This window comes from Cervus elaphus, chromosome 24, assembly GCF_910594005.1.
Source record: "Cervus elaphus chromosome 24, mCerEla1.1, whole genome shotgun sequence".
Lineage (NCBI taxonomy): Eukaryota > Metazoa > Chordata > Mammalia > Artiodactyla > Cervidae > Cervus > Cervus elaphus.
In genome coordinates this window covers 51,512,426-51,528,205 of record NC_057838.1, presented here as the reverse complement: position 1 = coordinate 51,528,205, position 15,780 = coordinate 51,512,426, and the positions used below count along the sequence as shown (strand labels likewise).

Here is a 15,780-nt window from a genome sequence, read left to right as displayed (position 1 = left end):
ATTATCAGTAGTTAGCCAGGTGTGAGCAGGAAGAGTCTCATCTTAGTCATGTGACCAAAACTTCCAGAAAGACAACTTCCATGCTGGACTCAGCCCACTGCATTTATCCTGCCAGAAAACAGTCACCTTACAGCTGGTTTTTCCCCTTTTTTTCTCCTTAAAATTCAATTCTGATTTTTTTTTAACATCCCAATAAAGTTTTATAAATAAATATGAGGAAGAAAAGAGGCTTGCCTTGGAACCTGGAAATGTGACTTTTGATGCTTATCTTATGTATGCAAAGTTATAGGTTACAGGTTTCATTTCAGGTGTTTCCCCACCCCCACCCACCAGTGGTTCCTTCCTTCTCTCAGTGGCCCTCCTAGTCTCAGCAAAGCAGGAAACATACATTCGCCACAACCCTGTCAGGGATATTCAGGCTGGAGACCATTAGACCAGGGGCTCCTCACAGGAGCTCGCCAATGCATCTAATACAGTTTTTACACTTCTTACCATGCCATCTAAGGCCCAACATTATTTAGTCCAAACAACTTTGTGCTTGCCACCAGGGCAAAAGGTGCTCTTTCCCTTAAGAACTACATTTCAATTCAGTAGACTCATGGGGCATAATGCTAATATATCCTCTCCCTTCACATGTGAATTTCTGTTGGCTATTCTGTGGCAAACCATCTACTCATTCATTCACAATTAATTATTGAGTGCTTGTTCTAGGTGCTAGAGATGCATGAGAAAGAATGGTGATTTCATGTAGCCCACATCCTAGAAGGAACAATATAATTAAAGTAAATAAATAAAAAATACACAATCACAATTGGAAAACAGTAGAAAACAAGGTAACCAACCTTAGATTGGAAGACACAAAGCTGAAGCCTGGTGGATAAATAGGAGTTTACCAGGTAAGAAGGAAGCACTGTGTTTAGAGAGAACTTGGCAAAGCAGTGGCACTGAAAGTTTATCAAGAAGGACGGTGAATAGACAGCAAGAGAGCAGTGAATGAAGAGGCAGAGAAACAGGCGAGACCAGCTACTTGGCGGAAAAAAGATGAGAAAGATGACAGTAGCTGGACAAGGAAGGGTGACGGTAGAAAAGGAAAGAAACCCTATTCTAGAAATATCCAGAAAATAAAACAGAGATAACCTGCCAATAGAATGGAGTTGGGGGAGGGACAGGGCATGGTGCGGGTGAGGCAGGCACCCAGAAAGACTCCTAGGTTTGTGACATGTGTAAACAGATGAACACAGGTGCTGTTTATTAATCTAGGAATTTATTCCTCAAGATACCTTGAAACAGTTGAAAGGAGATGATGTGGGGACAACCACATAAAAGTGCATACAACTCAGAGGAAAAGGCTGGGCTGGTCATTGTGGCTTGCAAGAAAGAATAGAGTCTGTGAAGAAGAGGGCTTGAGAGCACTGAATAAAGAGAAAGACAATGCATCTTAATATGAGAAATGCATGAATAAAACAATAGCAGAATTCCACAAGTTCACAGCCAGGGATTTTTCTCCAGGACCAAGCTCATCTCCCAAACAGCCAAATGACCCTATACATTATACCATTGTATAGTCACGTTAGAATCTTATCACAAAATCAGTTGTAAAATATCATTAACTCCCTCCTTCCAACCAAAAAATGTTGGCAAAGATAAAATGAATGATTGAGGGAAATTCTGGGATTTCTTTACAAAAACAACATTTACAACAGGTAAATGGCCCATCAGTTTTCCTACTGTTTCTCGAACATTTCTAAGTGAAATCCCCAGAATAGCAAAAGAGAATGATCCTAGAGTCCTGGCAGGGTACAATCTTACGCTTCCCTCTCCAAATGAAAACAATTTTTAAACCCTAGTGTGGTACTTTAAAAATTCATTCAAGTTATGCATACCACTGCATAATATATATGTATTTATATACATATATAATACATATATCCATGTAATACTTTTAATATATATATGTTTAATTTTCCCAAATATTGAAGTAAAAATAATGTGCTACGAATGTGCCTCAATTAGCCTATGACATTGGGGATGCCCTTGTCCAGAGCTTTGCATGCAGTGTAGAACTCATTATCTAAGTTGAGAACCATGAAATTAATCTGAGATGGACTAAAGAGGTTTTTCCTTGGAGCAGGGACTAGAGTCATGACCTCTGGAAGTCACTCTTCATTTCCCCTAATCCTATAATATATATTAACAATAATATTAATATTAAAATCACACTCAGTGGTTTTTAAATTCAGTCACAAGAAGGTAGTCACTATGGTACATGGTAGGGTACATGTACTACAGGGAAGGTACCACTTTAAAGATGTGGAAACTGAGACACAGAGAGGTGACTTCACTTTCCTAAAGAGAAACAGCCCAAGAGTGCTGGCATCATGATTAGTACCCAGACAATCCTAGTCTATATATAACTACTATTGATTTCCCTGCTATTTATTTTTAGTATACTCTTCTTGCTACTCTCGGGCTTCCCAGGTGGCTCAGTGGTATAGAATCCGCCTAGCAATGCAGGAGATGCAGGAGATGCAGGTTCGATCCCTGGGTCAAGAAGATCCCCTGGAATAGGAAATGGCAACCCACTCCAGTATTCTTGCCTAGACAATTCCATGGACAGAGGAGTCTGGCAGGCTACAGTTCATGCGGTTGGAAAGAGTCAGACATGGCTGAGTGAGTGAGCACACATGCATGCACTTCCTACTTTCACTAGTGTTTTATACTTGGTGATGGTCAAAAGCAAAAACTAAAAGGCATGCTTTAAAACTGGGGGAAAAAAAAGCTTTATCTTCCCCAAACATAATTTTATTTAACTGAAAAAAATATGTGTGCAAATTGGACATTTTGGGTACATAAAGTCAAGTGCTACTAATTAAGTAAATGAGTGATGAATCATAATATCAACACTCATTAAATAAAATTGCATTTAAATTAGATTTACCAGATAGTTCACAGTACAAAAAAAAAAAAAATGAGAGAACTTTAAGGAAAGCTTCCAATAATTTTATTCTTAAAACCTATATAATAATGGACTCTCTGGGACTATTTTATACTATGACTGCAAATAGAAAATGGGAGAGCAAACTCTGTGATGCTTTCTATTTCTCTCAACATTCCTCTAGAGTGGCATCTTTTAAGCAACATGAGACAGGATTTAATTCACCCAAGAGAGGTCACCTTGCTTGAGGGGTAGGTTCCTTCTGTCTAAATTCAGTTTACTCAACCAAATGTACCACAGAACGGAAAGCGGGGCATATTCCTGTCCTGAAATTCTTCCTATATTAAATAAAACCGCCTTACTTTTGCAGCAAATGAGCCATGAGATACAATGCCAGAAATTGGTTTGGAAGAGTGAGTACATATTCTGAAAAAGCGTGTCTGTATATTTCGTAATAAAAAGTCCCTGGACAGCCCTGGATACCACAGAAGATGTAAAAGGGCATAGGAATGCAAATAGGGACAAAACCACACAAAAAGACTGAATGCATCATCACTGAAAGAGACATTTATTCTTCTACAAACATATACATTGACTGATGGTTAATTTTATCTGATGAGTGGTTCTCAAGTGCCTCACTGAAATGTCATTGCCCTGGAGCTTGTGTCCCTGGCACAGCTAGGTAAGTCACTACTCCCCCAGTACAGTTTCCTGTTATTTCCTTCCTAGAACTTTTCAAAAGCTCTAATTGTTTCCTCTTTAGTTTTCCCACTTGCTAATTATCTATGACCCCTTTGTCTGCCAGGTGCCTTGTCATATCAGCAGTGCCTAGCTCAGTGCCTGGCACCCAGCAAAAAATTCTAAAAAAAATATTTCCTGAATGAACAAAATAAGCCATGAGTGGCAAGCACGAAACAACATTCCTTTGAGTTCTTTCTTACAAACCAGATTCTATTTCATTTCATTAAATATTTTTATTTACTGGTTATCTTCTGAAATTACTCTGGGTTCTCATTAATAGGGAGAAACTGATTCTATCTTCGGTGCGGGGAGGGGGGGTGAAAAACTTTCAGTCACTTGCTCCAAAGGTCTTTTAAAATGATGTTGTAGTATAAATTGGTTCGAAAGCAAGGTCCAACATTTTATTACCTCCAGATTTATTCAGAAAAGCTGAAGGCCTGTGATAAGGCTCATTAAGTCGCTAAAGGGCCTATCTTCACATGCCTTTCACACAAAAGGTCTCAACTTAATGCCAGGTAATTACTGTTCATTTTCCCCTGGTTATTTCTATTTCCTGAAGATTCCCAGGGAAGTTGGCCTTAGTGGACACTCCCTACAGTTTCACACGTAAGCACAGTAAGAAGGGTCATGTTTACCAGAGAATCTTTCTGAAGGTGCATCTAAGGAAGGAAAGATGACTCTGACTCTAGGGTCCAGAATTTAAACACAGATCATCTATAAGTCACCCTCCTTCCAGAATCAAGGCCAAGAGAGACAAGTTCCTGGCATACCAAGTGGCTTCTGTCTACTTTTTAAATATATCACTTTTTACAGTACACATAGCCTCTTCCACATGTATAGGATCATGGATGTGGGCTCTAGCTCCAGCTTTGTTGTTCTTGTTTGGTTGCTAAATCGTGTCTGACTCTTTGCAATCCCAAGGACTGTAGCCCACCAGACTCCTATGCCCACAGGATTTCCTAGGCAAGAATACTGGAGTCAGTTGCCATTTACTTCTCCAGGGGATCTTCCCAACCCAGGGATTGAACCCACATCTCTTGCATCTCCTGCATTAGCAGGCAAATTCTCTACCACTGATCCACCAGCCAAGCTTTATGGTAAATATGATCCTAGTCCCACTGGACTCATCAATGGTACCAAGGCATTCAAATTCCACTATTTGAGAACCAGCCCAATAGATGGTGAATACTGAAAAAAAAAAAAAAAAACAATCCTATTTTGGGCATTTTCATTTCAGTTTGACAGGGGAAAGTGGGATAACTCTTAGAGGTCACTGAAGCCACCAGCCCTAAACTATACCTGCTTTTATATTTAGTCAGTTGTTGGCTGTAATTCACCTATCCCCACTACAATGATTCAACCTACAAACTTGTCTCTCAGTGGGCTTTCCTCACCTCAGCAGTGTCCATGGATGACCAGCCAGGTCATTCATGAGAGTCCAGCTTCTTAAAAATACTATCCACAGTCCAGTGAACTTCTAGGAAGGGCAATGACTGGGTACAGAGTGAAATGTCAATAAATACTGTTCATTATAATTGCCGTTGTTCTTACCAAGAACGGCACCCCATTTCCCAAAATACTCTATTTGTGCCTACAATGCCACAAAGATTTTCTGATGAGTCAATACTTTGCTCTTTTTTTTTCTTAACTTGAAGCACAATGATTACAAATATAGACTTTGAATTCAAAGAGCCTTGGACTTGAATTTCTACTCAACTTAATTTTTGACTGGTTATTCTACTTCTGTATATAGCTAAAGAAAGACACACATGGGTTCTATGTGTTAGACAATGAAAATCAATGGAAACAATAAAATAATCTTCCACTTAACAAGTCTCTCCATTTGTTTTTCAAAATCTCCAGGCTATTGAATGTGCCTCAGCCTCCACTCTTTCCCTCTTCAAACTTCAGCACCTCCTTCTCCAGCTTCTCACTGCACTGGGCTGTGAGAACACAAATAGTTCTCTGGTACAAACATCCTCAGAGATCTGCCACAAACACAGATGCCTGTGAAAATTACACAAAACTTCCCAGTGAGAAGTAGCAAAGCAAGGTTGATTTCTTACATGGCCCCTTAGCTACAAGAGCTAGTTAAGTATAGTAGCTAAGAGCATAATCTCTGACCTCAAATGACCTGGGTCCGATTCTCTGCTCTATTACCAGGGTGAGAAAGATGGCTTTATCACACAGAGCATGTCACATCAGTTCACCATGTAGAAATAGGGCTGATAATAATATCAAGTTCAATGGGCTGTTACACGGATTATTGCGGGTTATTCTGTAAAACCCTTAGTAATGGTATCACTTATATAGGAGTCAGTCAATAAACATTATTATATTTAGACATTATATTTGGACATCTTGGGTATGTGGCTTCCAGAAGACTGTTTATATTAGATGGTCACTGTAGACAGGCAACATATAGATTAAGTCCTCCAAAGGAGTAAAGTTAGCATATTTGAACTTGGAGTCTTGATCGTAAAAGGTTACAGAGAACTGTTCATTCACAACAAATCAGGAATCACAGGAAAGGGAATACATACTCCCTTGGCTTTTTTAGCAAGCCAATTCTACCTAAAATGTCAGGAGACCTTTCTCGTTTCCAGAGATGTTTCTGGAAATACCAACTGCTAATTGGTTTTCAAGATTCATTCTTCAAAAGTGGCATTTTTTCAACATTTTTTAAACTAGTAAGATGTTAACATGAAACTTGTTAAGAGGATGACCAAAATACTTTGGAAAAAACAGGAAGCACCTGCTTGTTTTTCCTGCCCCATCCCTCACATTATGCTTGCTCCCTTAATGGTAGAAGATGGATACTCTTCAGCCAAGTAAAAGGAAAAAAAAAATATGTGAATAATGTAGTACCACTAGGATCTAGTTCCTTGAGCTCCCAGCCCATTCCCAACAGGTTCACAATCCACAGCATGGATAACTACATGGACAGAACAGAAAAGTTAGGAAGGCAGGCGGTGAAAAATTAGAATCGTACCACTGAAGAGAGATAAATTATACTCTCTTCTACACACGAGACAACATAGTACACAGACATATCAAGTCTGGGTTTGGGTGACTGCTGGAACAAAATGTGTTTTGAGATCAGAACTGTATATTTGAAAACCCACTGGCATAACACTGGCCTATGTGTCTGAGTTCAGCAGTAAAAGGTCAAAATTCCCTGTGTCTAGGACTGTCCATCAAGCTAACCAGGGCAGAGCCTGGAGGAGGGCATGGCAACCCACTCCAGTCTTCTTGTCTAAAGAATCCCATGGACAGAGGAGCCTGGTGGGCTATAGTCCATGTGGTCACAGAGTGGTCACAGATGACTGAAATGACTTAGCATGCACACACAGCCAGGGCAGAAAGCCTTTCTTTGAATATTCCATCTCTCTTCAAACCCCACCATCCTTCATTTAACAGAGGGCAGTTAATGCACATATATGATAACACTGTGGTAAATATTTACCAACTGTTCAGGGACAGGGAGATGCTCACACTGCAGTGTTTGCCAATTTCCGCGGTGTAAACACATTCACCATGTCTGATATCACTGCAGGAAGGTGAAAAGAGATGCATACAGTCAGCTCTGACAAATAGGTACAAATGGATTTCAACAATGCCTCAACTGTGCTTTAGGGGATGAAAACCTCACTGGCAAATATCCTTTTCAGGTATATGTGGTTGATGTCAAAGCAGCTTTTATATGGCAAATTATCAGAGTTCAAGTATTATTTAAGTACTGGAAATGGAAAGATAATTTCTAATCCATTTTCTATCTGAATAAAATGTTAACTTCTATCATCCATCTGTGCACTTCCTCTTCTAGTAAATGTGATTTTTTAGAACTTTCTTTTCTCTTTTCAGCTCTACATCTGCCAGTGTTTTCCATTTGCCAGCTCCCAACATGTCCCCAATTACTTCTTTTTTATTTTATAGCCTACATGCTGATGTTTCATCAGTTACAACTGCTGGGTTCCACTGAGCATTAACAGTCTGCAGTGCCTCTAGGAGGGTACATAATTCACAAAGTATACCAAACCTCTTTTTCTCCAAAGAGTATTGTTTAATATAAATATAGTGTGAGGTTAATGTAGTCCCAAAGAAAGGTTTTTTCCCTTAGAAGCATCAAAAATGGGAGAAAAAAAAGAAAACATGATTCATAGAAGACTGGTTTATACACTAGAATAAGAAATCACATGCATTTAAGAAGTATTATTTCAATTGGCATATTTTTACCGAACAAAAAGAAAAAAATTAATTGAGTATATGAATAAGTTGATATTTTAACCTATTCAATCAAAATATTTTTGATAAGAAATATAAAAAAAGGAAGCTGAAACTACCTCATGTTAAGCATACAAATGCTTGAAGACTTAGGATTTTAGTCAAGAATGAAGTAAAAGGAAGGATCAAGAAAAAAATTGTTTTTAATTTAACTTCTTTTATAAATACACAGTCATCATCCATAAAAAGTTCCTGAATAACCTAATAGGTTACCTGTAAATTTCCAAGTATGTAGGAGGAAACCAGAAGCAAATGCCTCAAAAATAATAAAAACCAAATCACTTCACTCTAATGGTGACTTCAAACAGGTACTATTTTCCAAAGTTTTATAAAAATTCCTTCTGGCAAACACTTACCTTTTATTTAAGAGGTGAACAAAGAAAAAATCAGGTTTAACTGTTCAAAGCTAACTAGCTTTAGACCAGAGTTGCATATAAAGAGTGAGAATGGTAGAGGAGCTTGCACTTAGGTGGTGGGGTGGGGAAGAGTGGGGAGGAACAGGAGGAGGTGTTATCTTTGAAGGGCATTTTAAAGACAATAGCAGCAATATTTAATATTTATGGAATATCAAGCAACATTTCCCAGGGGGCAGTGTTAAAGAACACTGATAAAGAACTTGGCTCTCATTGCACGAGTCATAAGAACTGAGGGTTCAATCCCTGGGTCGGGTCGGAAAGATCCCCTGGAAAAGGAAATGGCAACCCACTCCGGTATTCCTGCCATGGACAGTCTGGCAGCTACAGTCCATAGCATCACAAAGAGTCAGACACAACTGAAGCGACTTAGCACACATGCAAGCAACACAATAAGCCTCAACATGCATAATCTTCTCCAGTATCCACACTACTATAAGGTAGGCATTACTAATCTCATTTTACAGATTAAGTAACTAGAGAGAGTTACCACTCACAATTTTAAGTAAACAACCAAGGTCTAGAGCTTAGCCAAGTCTTATCCTCAGTGGGAAAAGGCAGGGGTGGAGTCCATGTTGGTGGAAGGTATCAGTCATTTGCTTTCATGCTGCAACTTCTAATTTCCAGACATGGTGTTAGCAACCAAAATCTCACCACCTTTAAAACTTATTAAAAAGATGCTATTTCTGCAGGATAGGCTCAGAGGCCAGACTACTGCCCCACCATTTCCTGTTCACCCCCCATCTATCCATTTGCTGCAGTTCCACAATGAGTAAGTGGCAGAGCTAAAATTCAAACTCAATTATGTTTGACTCAAAAGGAGCAAAAATTTTTAACATTTCAGGCCAAATGTATTTTGCCTCTCAAGAGGAAAACAAGAGTAGTGATTAGATCAAGCTTTCAAGTCTGTGAATGTGTCCAGAAAAAAATAATAAGTCATTATCTCCAGTTCCTTCCATGCCTACCCTGTGATTTTCAGCAACTACTAATTGTCTGCAAAGTTCCTTGCAGATGCCCCTTCTCCAGGATCAGAAATCTTCCTGGACCTTGCCTCAGAATAAGCCTTCCCATTTTGGATAGAGACATGCCAGACTCATCCTATAACCCAGTTGTTCTCAAAAGATGACCCCTAGAACATAAGCAGCAGCATCACTGGAGAACTTGTCAGAACAACAAATGTTCAGGCCCTACCCAGACCTACTGAACCAGAAATTCTAGAGAGGAGGTCCATATCTGTGTTTTAACAAGCCTACCAGATGATTCTGATGCCACTCAAGCTTGAAAACCGGTGACTTAAGAAATATGTATAGAAGTCTCTGTGGGCCCATGAAAATCGCAGCTTGGCTGCCCTACCTCCATCGTCTGCTCACAGCTAAGCTCACAAATCAGGGCTAGACAGATGTTCCTAAGGAAACTTACCAAGCTCCCAACCGCAGAATGTCCTCTGAGCTCCCCTTTCATAGTGTAGCACCGCATAATTAAACGCTTGTTTATGTTTAGTATCAGTCTCTCCAACTAAACATTAAGCTCCAAGAGAACCACTGTATCTTCACAGCATAACTTTGTGGCTTGGCATACAGTAAGTGCTCAATAAGTACTTTATAAACAAATAAATTATTAAAGTTTGTAATGGTCAGAGAGCGGAATGCAGCATCTATGACACATAAGAGTCTCACAGTTACATTTTCATGTATTCTTCAGTCAAATATTTATCAAGTATCTACTTAGGTTAGACACAATCCTAGATACGAAGGCCAACCGTGAATAAGACAGAAATCAGTAACTAAAACAAAGAACTTGTCTTTATGCCTTCTGGGTCTTTTTTCTAGTTGGGGGAGACAGGGAGTAAAACAAAATAAACTATGAAAAAATACTGCATTTTAGGTGGTGATGAGTAATGTAGAAGAAGACAGAATTGAGAAGGGGGATGGGGCAGTCCTGAGGTAGGAAGTGAGGGAGGCTGAAACTTGAACAAAGTGGTCAGAGTAAGTGTTGAAGGAGTCACATAAGATCACTTACATGTTCATCAACAGATAAATGGATGAAGAATATGTAACGTGATGTGTGTGTGTGTGTGTGTGCACACTTGAAAAACAGAATACTACTCAGCCACAAAAAAGAATGAAATTTAGCCATTTGCAGCAACATGAATGGACTTGGACAGCATTGTGCTGAGTGAGATAAATCAGACAGAGAAAGGCAAATATTGTATGACATCATTTATATGTGGAATCTAAAAATACAACAAACTAGTGAATATAACAAAAAAGAAGCAGACACATATATAGAGAATATTCTAGTAGTTACCACTGGGGAGAGGGGACGGGCAATACAGGAGTAGGGAATAAGAGGTACAAACTATGAGGTATAAAATAAACCATGGGACATATTGTACAGCACAGGGAATATAATCAATATTTTATAATAATTATAAATGGAAAATAACCAGAAAAAATTGAGAATCATACTATTATAAATCTGTAATGTATATAATATTGCATAGCTACTTCAATAAAAATATATTTTTAAAAATCTCAAGAAGGTAAAGAAGCAAGTTCTATACTACAAGTACCTGGGAATATGGCATAGGGCTGAAGGCACACAGGCAAAGCATCCTTGAAAGGTTGGAAGAACAGCAAAGAGCCTGGATGAGTGATCAGGAGGAAAGTAGGAGGAGATGAGGCAAGAGAACTCCCAGGGTAGGGCTAGGCGATGGGGGACAACAGTTGCAGGCAACTGTTATGACTATAGTCTCTCCTCTAGAAGAGAAGACTTTATCTGACTTATGTTGGAACTGAATCACCTGACTTCTGGGTTGCGACTCAGCGGAAAAAAGGAAAGCAAGAAGCAGAAAGACCAGACAGGAGTCTATCTCTATAAACCAAGTGAGAGGTGCTGGGAGCTTGACCCCAAAGCAGCAGTACAGTGGTAAGGAGTAGTTGCATGCTGGGCAGAAGACTAGACGCTGCCAAGGCCATGCATATTTTGTGTGTATGCAAAACTAACTGTGTGTCCCACCTAATTGTGTGTCAGGACACAGTTAAACTCCCAGAAGAAATATGTTATATAAAAGATCTGTATAAGTGAGATAGGCATCTCAAGCTTTTAAATAGCAAAGAAAATACAAGGAAGGTATATTTGCAATAATCACAATAGGCAAAGGACTATTTAACCTAACAATCTGAGTAGAAAATGGAGCCCCTGGACAGTTATGTCTCCCACAATGAAATATTAAGTTTACTCAAGAACACCGCAGAGAAGGCAATGGCACCCCACTCCAGTACTCTTGGCTGGAAAGTCCCACGGACAGAGGAGCCTGGTAGGCTGCAGTCCATGGGGTGGCTATGAGTCGGACAGGACTGAGTGACTTCACTTTCACTTTTCACTTTCATGCATTGGAGAAGGAAATGGCAACCCACTCCAATGTTCTTGCCTGGAAAATCCCAGGGACGGGGGGGCCTGGTGGGCTGCCGTCTATGGGGTCGCATGGAGTCAGACACGACTGAAGCGACTTAGCAGCAGCAGCAGCAAGAACACCTCTTCAGACACAGACACAAAGAAAGACTTTTGAACACAGAGGGAGAAGAAGAGGCTGGGATGAATTGAGAAAGTAGCACTGAAAATTAGGCATTACCTTATGTAAAACTGATAGCTAGTAGGAAGTTGTTATGTAACACAGGAAGCCTAACCTGGTGCTCTGTAACAACCTAGAGGGGTACGATGGGGTGGAGGGTGGGAATGAGGTTCAAAAGGGAGGGGACATATGTATACTTATGACTGATTCACATTGTTGTATGGCAGAAACCAATACAACATTGTAAAGCAATTATCCACCAATTAGAAATATTTTCAAAAATTATATACTAGAAAAAATATATAACTGAATCACTGTGCTATACACTTGAAACTAACATGACACTGTAAATCAACTATATGTCAATAAAATAAAAAAATTTTTTTTAATCTCTTTACAGTTTCCACTTAGCTCTACACATGGAAGATATTCTAAATGCCTATGGTTGGTTGGTTTTAAAAAATGCTTTGGTAATAAGAAATATTAAAAATATGTATAAGAAATGACACATCCAAGTTGTATGACCATATACTATATTTTTTTTATTGTATTTATTTTTGTTGCCCACACTACATAGCATAGGAGATCCTAGTTCCCTGACCAGGGATTGAACCCATACCCCTGCAGTGGAAGCTTAGAGTGCCAACCACTGAATTGCTGGGGAAGTCCCCTGTATTTTTAATTCACTTATTCAAGTATTTAGTGAATACTTCCTATGGACAAGATGCTATATGAGAAATTAAGGATTCACAAAGACTCACGTCATTAATCTTTAAGAAAATCTGGTAAGAAAAATCAGTAAACAAAAAATTTTAATGCAAAGAAATAATGGACAAAAAAAGACAATAATTAGAAAATGGAATAAACCCCACTGAAAAATAGAAACTGTCTAAGACCTATTTGTTAAACTTAAGATTCACAGAGGACAGTGTGAGGCCAGAGAATAAATGAAAAATCTGCAATTTTAAAGTGAAACGGTCATGGTTCTAACTCTGGTTCTGTCAGTTACTTGCTAGGCACATCACAACATCTTTAATCCTCTATTTCCTCAATCACAATGAAAGATAAAAGTAAATATCTCTTAAATTCACCAGGAGGGTTAACTTATATAATTTAACACAATTCAAAGCAGAGAGTTGGGACTCAATAAAGGTAAGCATACTTCCCTAATTTTTTCTTACTCTAACCTGCAATTACTTATAGATGATGGCTTTTGTAGAGCTGAAATATGCTTCCCATTATTCTGTAAGCTATGTGTGCCTCAAGAGGCTGTCCCATTCACAGTGCAGTAAGTGGGCCTGTCCTAGCTGGGTGTTCTCTTTATGAGCCAAAGAACTGATTATCCCAAAACAGCAGCAGTCATCATTGGCGACTCCTTTAGTTTGTTGATTTCAAGCCCTGCACTACTGGGATTTTAACTGACATTTTAAGATTGAAAACAATAATAAACTCTGCAGGCTCTCAGAAAGGGAAACTTACCTTATGAAAAAAAAGTTATATATATATATATATATATTTTTTTTTTTCAATTGTCAATGTTTATTCTGGGAGATTCAAGGTTATCTACTACCTGTTTTTCCGCCTCTCCAATGCTTAACTTGAAAGTCATTCAAAAGGTTTACTGGCACACGTAAGTATGGGCTCTGTACAAGCTTCCTACCTGAAATCTATTCTCACATAGGAAAAATGCCGAGCTCCAATAACGGTGACCTACATAAATTCAATGGTGCAAATGTAAGGAGGTCAAGTGAGGCCCTGCTGGACTGTATATGTCACCTCACACAAGCTGATCTGCAATTCTCTTAGAGCCTCACTGTCTTCAATAACTGTGAATAAACAACATCCTTGAATCTAAAAAGATGATGACATCGTACAATCAAAGTATTGATCTTGGATAGCACCTGCTGCCTTTGTATTTTCTAGAAGTGTTCTGTGTCTTCATCTATATAACACAGCAGTCCCGATCTAAGATGCAGGCATAGAGACAAACATTCGAACCAAGTGATCCTTGAATAAGAGGCTGACAATAATGAAATAATTTTGTTTGTCGACAATGAGGAAATCAGGTGACTTGCAGCATCTAAAGACAGGCATAGTCTTTTCCAGCCTGGTTTGTGTTCTGGTTTCACACAACCTGAAATAATAAGAGTGTGCAACTGCTTGGTGATAGGATTAAATGCATGGAGACGAAAGACTTCAAATGAATGAGAAATTCAGAGTGCGTTTGAGCTTGGGAATCAATGAGCCAGATTCCCCCAAAGAACTGGCTCCACTCTGAAGATGGAGCCCACAAAAAATGCTAAATTCACTTTTTCACAATATAGGGGTCAGTTTGATTAATAATCTTTCTGCTGCCTTAAAATCATTTGTGAACACATGTACCAAAAAAAAAAAAAAGGGCAAGAGCAAAATCTTTGAAACTTAGAGAACCTGCATAGAATCAGGAGGGGAAAGAATGGAACCTTGGATATCTTAGCTACTATGTGCCTTTCCATCTCATCAAAATGCTGCAAAAGTAATCAGGGTAATAAGTATGAAAAATGTTATACTTCTTGGAAAACCAGTGCTTTAAATGTTCGGTAAATGATACCTTGCTTCCGAATTTTCTTAGCAGCTTTGAATTCTTAATCATTCACTTATCCATTTAATCATTCAGAAAAAGTTTATATCTTTACTTTTATTCTTTCTGATTGCATGGTAATACCTTCTTACTGTAAAATATTCAAGTGAAACAGTATTGCATGAAGGAGAAAGTATAAGTCTCTAGAAATGCCAGAAACATGTATATTTGTTAATCACTATTTTCCAGCTCTACGAAAGGTGTCATAAGATTGCCAAAGCACATTAAGCAACACTCCAGTCCTAAAAAAAAGAAAACACACAATTTAGTAAAAGATGGTAACTAGAAAAATAAAAATACAGTATAAGAAACAATGCAAGCCATAAGAAAGGAACAAAGAAATGCTATAGGAAGTCAGACAAGGAAGAAATTTCTTCTAGCTAAGTATGTCCAGGGAAAGATTCTTCCTTTGCAAAAAAAGATCCTGTTTCTGCCACTTCTTATAACTCCAAGTGTCATGTTCCTTTTGAGTCCTGCTGCTCTATGCTAGACTTCCTAAACTAAGATCTAAGAGCTTTAGTATAATATTGTCAGACCCGCTTTCCTACTATTCCCCTACAGATTCAGCAATTCTGAATTCACTGTATACCTCCAAGCAAGGCAAACATGAAAGAAAATCACTTGATCATTAGTCACTTTCCATTACCATTGCTCACAGGAATTGGAGAAAATATAAAAACAGATGATTGGAAAAGGATAAATGTTAAGCTCCTCTTGCCCCTTAAAAAAAGCGGGGGGGGGGGGGGGCAAAATAAAGAAAATCTACGCTAAAAAGAGGCACACCAGCACAAGAGTACTGCACACACACTTACCACTTAGTACACGAAAGCTAGACAGGAGTGCATAGGATAAAAGTGAGTGTGAAATACATAAAAGCTGTGGCTGTATAAAAATACAAATTTTTATTACTGCCTCAATATAGGCAGTAATAGTCAAATAAAAGAATCGGGAGGCCAAAGGTCATAGAAACTTAGTCTGATGAGCTGAGGGATCTAGAATGAGACATTTAAGCTATCATAATTCTCATCATTAAAACAAAAGTAATGATGCTAGCCTTCTATAAGGCCCAAATGAATCATATGTTTGAAGTTATTTTATAAAAAGACTGTATGAAGTATTTCATAAAACACACAAAACAAGGTTCAGGTACTTACCCTCAGTTTCAATGAAAGACTGGAAGACTCAGGACATAAATCTGGATTTTCCAAATGAC

General features: G+C 38.6%; 1 protein-coding gene across 10 annotated transcripts in view; it reads right to left on the bottom strand.

Annotated features, from left to right (window-relative positions):
* Nucleotides 1-15,780, bottom strand: part of FHIT (fragile histidine triad diadenosine triphosphatase) — a 1,484,422-nt gene that overhangs the window by 1,351,535 nt on the left and 117,107 nt on the right. For 4 of the 10 annotated variants that reach the window (XM_043886316.1, XM_043886317.1, XM_043886315.1 and 1 more), the window contains exon 3: nucleotides 7,143-7,226. The exons of 5 other annotated variants lie outside the window; for them this stretch is intronic. The gene's annotated coding sequence lies outside the window, so the exon portion shown is untranslated. The remainder of the gene's footprint in view (nucleotides 1-7,142; nucleotides 7,227-15,780) is intronic. One more of the 10 variants, XM_043886320.1, reaches the window with a different exon arrangement.